An 8,687-nucleotide genomic window follows, 5' to 3' on the forward strand; every position below is an offset into this window, starting at 1 on the left:
TTAGAATCACAGCTATTGGAGAGAATTATGAGCAGTTCTTTGGGGTAACTGAATAAACACTCAGACAAATGGACACTGTTGACCAGAAAAATGGCTCAGCTCTCTAGACTGTTATTAGCAAAAGAAAGATCACCTAATCCACTGTCTCTCTTCTCCCTCTTCTCCCTCTCCTTTTTCTCCTCCCCCCACCCCCAGTGAATAAAACTCCCTGGAAAAATATAAAAAACGAGTAGCTTGCATATTTGAAACTCCTCATGTGTTATATTGAAATTTAAATTAAATTCCTGCGCAATTACACATGTCTCTATGATAACACATTCAAAACACATGAAAGTTATATGCAAACATGACTCCTCTCCCAACTTTACCCATTCCCCAGCTCAGCATCCTAGAGCCCAAACATTAAAAGATGTCCACAAACTGCTATTCCCTGTCCATGCTTGAATGCATAATTGTGCACCTTGATTTTCTACATAGCATTGTGATTTCCAGCAGTCTATATGAGATTGTTCAATTAGGCTCACTGCTTGAATCCTGGATATATATAATCCTGGATATATAGTTACCCGGTCCTCCATCGTTGGACATTTAGGTTGCTTGCAATCATATGCTATTACAAATAGTACCACTATGACCATCCTTGTATCTCTCTCTTTCTGACTGTAAAATAACCCTTCTGCAATTGAAAAGGTCCAGGCCCCTACTTAAGCTTTGTAGTAGCATCATCAGGATACAATTAAATGAAAGACATGAAAACTGTGTGCATGACAAGGAAAATCAATGGCCAGCTCTGTGTAGGCACCTCTTTAGCTCTCCAGTTACACTACTGTTACCTCCCCTGATGTCTATCTATCCTGGGGGTCAGGAGGGAGGTGGAAACAGAAGCATGGAGAAGTTAAAGCCAGAGGAGCTACATAAGCAAGTTAGAGGTCATGAACAAATGAGACACTTTCTCCCAAAACAAACAAGTAATGTATGTTGGATCACACCTGCAGTCTTAGCATTCAGGAGGCTGAAGCAGGAGGATTACCATTAGTTTCAGCCCAACCTGGGCTGTATAATTTGAGGTTGGCTTGAGATAACTGCAGGGCTTCTAGCTCAATTAGTCAGGGGCTGAGTCTGTGGCATGGCTGTCAGCTCCCATATACTGGGCTCCTGGCTCTTCACATACAGAACCTTGGGGAGAATTGTGCATCATTTATTTGGACATAAAGTGACAGGCTAATGGAAGTTGACATTCAGGAAAATGGGCATGGTTGCTCATGAAAATAGCCCATTGATCTGGGATCTGAGCTAGTTTTCTGTTCATTAGCCAAAGAAGAGGTGACTGAACCACCCCAATAAAGTGAACAACAACAACAACAAAAACTTGACAAATAAGAAGTGTGTACATTTGAAAGTACTCAGGGTACTTTCTAAATGCTTAACATAACTTCCTTTCAATGTACTTATATATACACATTTAAATAGGAAAGCAGTCAAGCCATATAACACATGTATGAAATCATGGCTCCCTTTTCAAACACTTCCCATTCCATTGTGTCCTCTGTGAGCCCAAACTTTAACAAATTCTCACACATGGCTGTTCCCTGACCTTGTATACACACACAGCAGCCTACTGTGTGCATGAATCTGTGTGCACACACAGATGCCTACTGTATGCATGAATCTGTGCCTTGACTCTCCCAGTAGCACTGTGGCATCCAACATTCTATATTAGGATGATTAATCAGGCTCATGTCTTACATCATGGATACATCACATTTATTTGCTTACTTTCACACTGGTAGACATTTAGAATGCTGTCAAATATGTACTGTTACAAACCACACTGCTATGACCATCCCTGCATCTCTTTTCTGCCATCTGTGACATACCCATGTCAATACTGCTCAGCTGTGCACTGAACTTGCACATAAAACTCTTCAGTGAAAAGCTAAAGGTAACCGGGCTGCTCCAGGACGACTGTTTGCACATGGTGGTTCTGTAATAGATTTCTACATCAGCATCCCCTGCAGACTGGACTAATTCCCTTATACTAAAGGTCACCACAGAACCTTCTCAAACTCTCTGGCCCTGGTGCTGACTGAGCTGTGGTAGCAGAAGGCTCCAGTGCTCACGGTGAGGGGTTTTAAGACCCGTCTGATCCAGGCCTCAGTGAAGGTCTCTGCAGTTTTCACTGTTTCTTCCAACAGTGACATCAACCATCCTCCTTAGGCTAAAAATTCCTGCCACACACGTAGCAGCCTTATCTTCCTGGAATTTCAGGGAAAGACTATGAAATCTGAGATTTCACATGGTTCTTGCTACTTCTTTCCAGTCAAGGTGTCACAGGACACTCTGGGCAGGGCAGCCTGCCTGAAGCTAATTGCTTGACAGTAGCCTTGGAAGATACAGATCTTGTTAGATTTTTTTCCCTTATTAGTGTTATTTTTTTTTCTCCTGAAAGTATTTGGCCCTGCAGCCATATCCATCACATGTCCCTGAAATCAACCAGTTTCCTCTAATGTCATTAGTTTACATGCTGTGGAACCTTGATCAAAACAAAGAATTATAAACTGGCATTGTACTGTTAAGAGTCATGTACCTTACTGGGAGTCCTGGAATTGGTTCGTTAGGCTTGAATATTTAGTTGTGTTCAGTTGAACATGAGTGAAATTTCAGTTTTTGGCGAAGAGATTGTTAATATGATGTCAGTCTGGTCTACATAGCAAGACCTTGTCTCAGAAACAGAACAAAACAAAACAAACAACAAGGGTGATAATATAGGCCAGTCACATACATAAATAAATAAATTACATGTAAAGATTATGCTAATCTATACTGAAATATTAACAAATAAATATAAAACATACAGTACAAAAGACAAACATGAAATCCTGTGCTGCAGATCTGGAGCTAACAGAGACTCTAAGACCAGCCTCAGCTACAGAGGGACTTGAGATTCCTGGGTTACATGAAACCCCATCGCAAAGTGAATCTACAGGAAGCCAGAAAAGCAAACATTAAAGCAAGTGGAGTTCAAGGCTGGGATTTCTTCATTCTCCTTCCCCTTTATCACTTCCATTCTCCCCAGGAGTCATCTGTGTAATGGCTTTGAACTTCTAGATTGGCACTGTCCAGTACACCATAAGCAGTTTTAATTTTCTACTGTCCATATTAAAAAGTAATGGGTAATAATAGTGCTTGAGAGATTGCTCAGCAGTTAGACATAGTTGCTGCTCAATGATGACGGCCAGACTGAGCATCCCAGCATCCATGGAGAAGGCACCACACCAAGAAGATCTGATCTAGCCCTGAAACAAGGGGAAGATACAGAGGAACTGCTGTGGTTTTATGGCTTCCAGTTTTCTTTTTTTTTGTTTGTTTTTGTTTTTGTTTTCTGAGACAAGGTTTCTCTGGATAGCCCTGGCTGTCCTGGAACTCACTTTATAAACCAGGCTGGCCTTGAACTCAGAAATCCATCTGCCTCTGCCTCCCAAGTGCTGGAATTAAAGGCGTGCACCACCACCGCCCAGCCCAATTTTCTGAGAAAGCCTAAGGTTCAGGGAGAGATCCGGACTCAAAGGAGTAGGCAGAGAAATAAGAGAATACTGAATACCCTCTTCTGAACTGCATGAGTGTGTACACACACCAACACAAACACATGCTAGCACACATAGAGGGAAATAAAAATAAAAAAGCTTAAGCTTCCATTTAATGTATGTTAGTATATTTGGTGAGTCTTTTCCAGTAAATGATATACACATTTAGTGCTTCAAGAGCAGAGAGATGGCTCTGGGCCTAGGGGACTTCTGGCCCCTGTTGAGTAGGTCAAGTTCTCAGCAACCACATGACAACTCATAGCATAGATCTTCTGTTTCAGAAGATCTAAAGGGCACTATGGAGCCTGTGGGCTCATTTATGCACAGGATGCACATATAATTCAGCCTTCTCACTGATACTAGTAAACAATTAAAAAACTTTAAAAATATACAGCTTTAAACTAAAAGTTCTTTTTATTTCACCCTGCTTCTCTACCCCAGTGGCAATATTCTCTCTCTCTCTCTCTCTCTCTCTCTCTCTCTCTCTCTCTCTCTCTCTCTCTCTCACACACACACACACACACACACACACACACACACACACACAAACAATAGGGTATTATTGTGTCCTCTATCTATCTAGGCTAAGTTAACTTACTTACTCTCTATATAGACCAAGCTAACTTCAAACTCACAAGGACCTGCTTCCTCGACCTTCCAAGTGCTCTTCAATTTGCTCATGAGAATGTTGCCTGCTAGATCCTAGCCAAGTGCTCTCGACCAAGCATTGACTGAGCTGTCCTAGAACGAGAGCTCTATAGCGCTGAGGGTGAGGGGCTTTAAGACCTGTCTGCTCAAGGCCTCAAGGCCAGATGGTCTCTGCAGTTTTCACCATTTCATCTGGCAATGACATCAATGTCTATTCTCCTTAGACAGAAAATCCCTGCTCTAAGGGCATCGACTTCATCAACCTGGAATTTCAGGTCATGGCTACAACATCTGATGGCTCTCTCTGTTCTCCCTGCTTCTTTCTAATCAAGGGGTGACACAAACACTCTGGGCAGGGCAGCCAGCACGAAGTTAGGACCCAGCCTCAGCTTACCTCTCAGGCTTTATTGGGGGCCACATTCTTGTTCTAGCTCTGGTTTTGACACCCACAGATGTTTACTGGGGCTTTCTGTTCCTGTGCAGTTCCTGCTAGGCATTGACATAGGGGACACGTTCTCTTCTTTCGGTACAAACCTCAAGGGTCATCTCCCAGTGTGCTCTCCTTGGCTGTGGTTATGAGAAAGGGTATATTCAATTCTGTGCATGATATTTTATTCTCCAAGAAGTGAGACTATATACCACTCTTATGAAAGTGTGCGGCGAGGTTTGAGGCTGATGTGATCATTTGGATCTTGAGTACAATGATGGTGTCTTAAGTACAAACATTAAACTAAAAAAACTTTCTTCCTGAGAATGGGTCTCCTTCATCCCACCCTAGCCTGGAACTCACTTTGTACCTGAGGAAAACCATAAACTTCTGATCCTTCTGGTTCCACCTCTCAAGGACTGCTGCCATTACAGGTGTAAGTGGCACTGGGGGATCCCTGGATGCTACAAAAGCCATTTTACCAACTGAGCTATACCTTCTGTCCTTGCAAGTAAGAAGAAAACTTGCTGTTAAGAAAGTACCTGTTTCATGTGAAGAAGAAGCCTGCCTGCTCTTTCTGCTCTCTCTGAAGATCCTTTATCTTTCTTTATCTCTCTCTTATGCTCTGTTATAGTCTGCTATGTTCTGCATTCCATTTTCATAGATTTTTTTTACGTCATTTAAGATGTATTTGTATGCCAGTATGCTCAAGTGCCCACAGGTCCAGAAAGGAGGTGACACACCCCCTGGAGCTAGAGTCACAGGCAGTTATAAGCCTTCTGTGAGTGCTGGGAACCCAGCTCAGGTCCTCTGCAAGAGCAGCCTACATTCTTAGCCATGAGCTATCCCAACAATTTCCCCAAAAGACTTATGAGTAACATTTCATTGCAATGAACAATGACCACTATATTCCAAGGTTATTGAGGAATGGGTAATATCAAATACAGAGAGAGAAACAGGAACACAGAACAAGTTACACCCTTGTTGGTACTCAGTGCTAGGATCAGAGCCTAGGGCTTGCTTGTTCTTATGCCATTTTCTATGAGTCTCATATATTTGGTTTCACAAAATGTACTTAGTACTATGTTCTTGAGTGCAAGCAAGTTTGGGGAATGGGACAGACAGACTCCCAGACCTTCACATCTATCCCGCATCTCTAGGAAGCCTGAAGAATAATAGAACAGGCTCAGAGCCCTGCAGCCACCAGGTGGGAAGGAGGAAGGAGGCAGGAAGTTTGTGGGAGAGGATTGTGGGTGTGGCCCCATCTAGTGGTCACACCGTTATAGAACTCAGGCTGGATCTTGACAATCTATAGAAAATCTACAAATCATGGATGTCATTGCTAAAGCCCCAATTTGATATATAATAGCTGATAATTTAAGAAAAAGAAAACACTGTAGTTTAAACACAATACACTTTTAGAGCATATGAAGGAAATCCCAATTGGCAAAATCAGAATTATCTGACCCCTCCCCCCACCCAAAAGAATTAACAAGACACCTATTCCTTTCCTAGAACTCTATAGAATAGCACTGGGAATGTGGACCAAGATCCAGCACCCTGCTGTCTTTGGCTACCATGGCTGAATGTCTCTGATGTTGGTGTCAGGAATCACTCAGACTGAAATAGAAATTAACACCCTCTTGCCAGTCTGCTCTTCTCAACAACCGGACTGCAATGAAGGTGTCAGTACAGCAGCCCTTGTTAACTCTTAGCAAGACCAAATATTTTATTGATTGTGACAAACTGATTCACTATGACAAAGATGCTATGTCTTCCTGAAATAAATGAAAATATAAACATGGCCTGAAGACAATTTAGAAACGTAGAACTGTGAAGGAAACCCGTGATAGCCCCAAACAAGCCCATGTCCTGCGCTCTCTCATTTCCTTCCCCTTTTATTTCTTCATTGACTCCTTTCTTTCTTTTTTTTTTTTCAGGTATTTTCCTCAATTACATTTCCAATGCTATCCAAAAAGTCCCCAATACACTCCCCCCCCCCAGTCCCTCACCCACCCACCCCCACCCCTTGGCCCTGGCATTCCCCTGTACTGGGGCATATAAAGTTGGCAAGTCCAATGGGCCTCTCTTTCCAGTGATGGCCGACTAGGCCATCTTTTGATACAAATGCAGCTAGAGTCAAGAGCTCTGGGGTACTGGTTAGTTCATAATAATGATCCACCTATGGGGTTGCAGTTCCCTTTAGCTCCTTGGGTACTTTCTCTAGCTCCTCCATTGGGGGCCCTGTGATCCATCCAATAGCTGACTGTGAGCATCCACTTCTGTGTTTGCTAGGCCCCGGCATTGTCTCACAAGAGACAGCTATATCTGGGTTCTTTCAGCAAAATCTTGCTAGTGTATGCAATGGTGTCAGCGTTTGGAAGCTGATTATGGGATGGATCCCTGGATGATGGCATTGACTCCTTTCTGATGTGAGATCAGTGGGTGAGCATAGGAGCAGTGAGCACCAATACAGAAATAGTAGTGTAGTGGAATACTGTAGTGGAAATAGCACCAAGGAATTCAATCCCTTGGTCCACTATTTTCTTTCCTGGTTGTCTGTCTGTTCCACACTCATCATGGTAGCCTCTCCTGACATGAAACACCCTCCTTATCCTATGATTAGCTACATAATAACACATCATACTTCATGATGAATAAGAAAGTATTCATGCCTCTAATGGGGACATTAGACTCTCTTCTGTTCATCTACAAAGGAAAGTAAAACCTGTATCTCCCAGGACTAGAGACCCTTGAAGAAGGTAAGGAAAAGAAACATTTTCCGTTATGATAAATGCCGGGGCAACCCAGACAGAGCCAGGTATTGAGGCCGGATACAGCATCCGACAAAGGACAAAGGCTGGTGACCTCTGACATTTAATTTCCTCTCTCTCTGTTCTAAGGGCCAGAAGCTGATGGCTTCTGGCAGTTTAACATTCTGTCCCTCTCTTGCTATTCTGGGGCCAAAAGCTGATGACTTTTGCCAATTATATAGAGAAGAGAAAAGAAAGAAAGAGAGAGAGGGAGAGGGAGAGGGAGAGGGAGAGGGAGAGGGAGAGGGAGAGGGAGAGGGAGAGGGAGAGGGAAAGGGAGAGGGAGGAGAGGGAGAGGGAGGAGAGGGAGAGGGAGAGGGAGAGGGAGGAGAGGGAGAGGGAGGAGAGGGAGAGGGAGAGACGGAGACGGAGACGGAGACGGAGACGGAGACGGAGACGGAGACGGAGACGGAGACGGAGACGGAGACGGAGACGGAGACGGAGACGGAGACGGAGACGGAGACGGAGACGGAGACGGAGACGGAGACGGAGACGGAGACGGAGACGGAGACGGAGACGGAGACGACGGAGACGGAGACGGAGACGGAGACGGAGACGGAGACGGAGACGGAGACGGAGACGGAGACGGAGACGGAGACGGAGACGGAGACGGAGACGGAGACGGAGACGGAGACGGAGACGGAGACGGAGACGGAGACGGAGACGGAGACGGAGACGGAGACGGAGACGGAGACGGAGACGGAGACGGAGACGGAGACGGAGACGGAGACGGAGACGGAGACGGAGACGGAGACGGAGACGGAGACGGAGACGGAGACGGAGACGGAGACGGAGACGGAGACGGAGACGGAGACGGAGACGGAGACGGAGACGGAGACGGAGACGGAGACGGAGACGGAGACGGAGACGGAGACGGAGACGGAGACGGAGACGGAGACGGAGACGGAGACGGAGACGGAGACGGAGACGGAGACGGAGACGGAGACGGAGACGGAGACGGAGACGGAGACGGAGACGGAGACGGAGACGGAGACGGAGACGGAGACGGAGACGGAGACGGAGACGGAGACGGAGACGGAGACGGAGACGGAGACGGAGACGGAGACGGAGACGGAGACGGAGACGGAGACGGAGACGGAGACGGAGACGGAGACGGAGACGGAGACGGAGACGGAGACGGAGACGGAGACGGAGACGGAGACGGAGACGGAGACGGAGACGGAGACGGAGACGGAGACGGAGACGGAGACGGAG

The sequence above is a fragment of the Mus caroli genome, unplaced genomic scaffold (genome assembly GCF_978045245.1).
Source record: "Mus caroli unplaced genomic scaffold, Mus_caroli_1 scaffold_13, whole genome shotgun sequence".
Classification (NCBI taxonomy): domain Eukaryota; kingdom Metazoa; phylum Chordata; class Mammalia; order Rodentia; family Muridae; genus Mus; species Mus caroli.